Here is a 2,473-nt window from a genome sequence, read left to right as displayed (position 1 = left end):
GTGACCTTAAGTCTGTTCTTTCTTGACCAGTCCAGTTCTCAAAATTAAAAATGTTTGTGGGGCCGGGCGCGGTGGCTCAAGCCTGTAATCCCAGCACTTTGGGAGGCCGAGACGGGCAGATCACGAGGTCAGGAGATCGAGACCATCCTGGCTAACACGGTGAAACCCCGTCTCTACTAAAAAGTGCAAAAAACTAGCCGGGCGAGGTGGCGGGCGCCTGTAGTCCCAGCTACCTACTTGGGAGGCTGAGGCAGGAGAATGGCGTAAACCCGGGAGGCGGAACTTGCAGTGAGCTGAGATCTGGCCACTGCACCCCAGCCTGGGCGACAGAGCGAGACTCCGTCTCAAAAAAAAAAATTTTTTTGTGGAAAAATTTAATGTCAAAGGATGTATTTGTGATATAAAGAAAATGCAGGGTATACACTCGCTCTCTATATTTTATATATACACGCATATACATACATATATATATACATACATACTATATATAGGAGGCTTTTTTCTAGTTAAAAATAAGACAACTGCTGAAGCTAAAGTAAATGAGCAGTGGTATAAAAAGTCTCAGAAAGGACAGAGGTTTTGGTTCTATGTCTAGCTTTATACAGTAAGAACAGCATTCATTAAAGGCGCTGAAAGACAGGGAAAGTGGACAAGTACACAGAAACACTTGCGCAGACTGGGATGAATAAACTATTAAGTTTATTAAGTAGCTTTTTGCCCCTCTGAAATCCTGGCTTAAATATTTTGGAGCGGGTTTCGCTCCCTTCATTTGCCATGCTGACACAGGCAAACGAGTGATTTTTAAGCTCCTGATTTTAACACCCTGGAGTATTTTTGGCACACAGAAACGCCTAGGTCCTTGAAGGATACTACTTTTCAAACCTGTAGGCGGCCAAAAATTAATCTCTCCCTTGAGAAATGGACACATCACCAGTTGTCTGTGAAGTCTGCTCTTATTCTACACATACATCGTATGTCTTTAGGCCAGTGTGTGGGTAAGAATTTGCTTGGTAAAACATAATCTCAAAGTTCAAAACAAGGTAATTTCATTTTATTATTTCAAACACTTATTACTATGTACAAGGCATGGTTTGGCTTCTGTAATATAAACTAGACCTTCTTTTTGTGGAAGTCATGCTCAGTCCGGTGAGGGAGATAACCAAACACGGCCCACAGAAAACAATTTGGAAGGTGTTACTACAGCATATCCAGGGATGCTACCGCACCTTAGGCGTGTATGGGGGCGGGTGGGCACTGTGAGGGAATAATTCCAAAACAGTAACCTAACTCTTGAACAATGAGTAGGAAATTATGAAGCAGGCAAAGGAGGAAGGAAATTCCAGCTGGATCAAACAGCTGAGTACAAAAGATTGGGAGACATGATATAGTTTTGGGGATTGGCAAGAGGTGGAGTCTTACTTGCTGGTTTACTCTTCCACATGGTAGGGGTGAGTTGGATTAGTTAGGAGCTGGCTTGAATATCTAAGGCTGGACTGAGCCTTCACTGGCAGTGGACTTTCCTGCTTAACGTAACACAAGACATCAAGAGCCACTGGAATTTTTAAGGATTAAATGAACTCCAAGCAGCTGGCACAGTGCCTTGCAAATAAGTTACTTCTTAAAGTAAGTTATTAACAAAACTTTCATTTTGTTAAGCAGTGTTCAGCATCTTAACCTAGGTTTGAAGGTTAGCTGTTTAGGTGCAGCAATATGGGTACGGAGCAGCAGGTTACGGGGATGTTAGTGTGTGGCTGAAACAGGGCATAGGATACTAGGGAAGGGAAAGAGTAGAAAGAAGAGAGACTGGGGGATGACTTGAAACTCAGCCCCAAATAAGACCAACAAAGGATGGAGCTGGAAGACCAAATCATGGAGGAAACATTGGAGCTTAACTACAGTGTTTCTCCAAGACAGGAATTGCCACAGGTGCTGAGTAACTAGAAAATTGTCATAGGAGTGACTGCAGTTAAAGAAAAGGTCAGTTTAAAGAACAATGAGCTTAGGTAGTGAAACTGACCTCAGATGATGCAATGTATGATAGTTCTAGGTGCCAGATCCTATGAACGTGAGCAATCTAATCCAGATTTTTGGTCCAGATTAGCAAGAACTGACAGTAAATCTAGTTGGATTATTTTAAAGTAGAAATGGCAGTGTGTGTTGTGTGTGGGCTGGGGTAGAGTTGGAATGGTTAGGCCAGATATCCCATCCCGGGCAACAGGGTGTGTGGGAATAAGCAAATGTAATCTACGCATCACAACAAAAGCAGGGCCCATTATAAGAAATTTAACTTGGTTCAGAGGCATTTCCCTAATTCAGTTCTGAACAGCTTTCATGATCTTTTTTTTTTTTTTTTTTTTGAGACGGAGTCTCGCTCTGTCGCCCAGGCTGGAGTGCAGTGGCCGGATCTCAGCTCACTGCAAGCTCCGCCTCCCGGGTTTACGCCATTCTCCTGCCTCAGCCTCCCGAGTAGCTG

Source organism: Chlorocebus sabaeus, chromosome 5, assembly GCF_047675955.1.
Source record: "Chlorocebus sabaeus isolate Y175 chromosome 5, mChlSab1.0.hap1, whole genome shotgun sequence".
In the NCBI taxonomy this organism is placed as follows: Eukaryota; Metazoa; Chordata; class Mammalia; order Primates; family Cercopithecidae; genus Chlorocebus; species Chlorocebus sabaeus.
Note: the sequence above shows the minus strand (reverse complement) of the source record.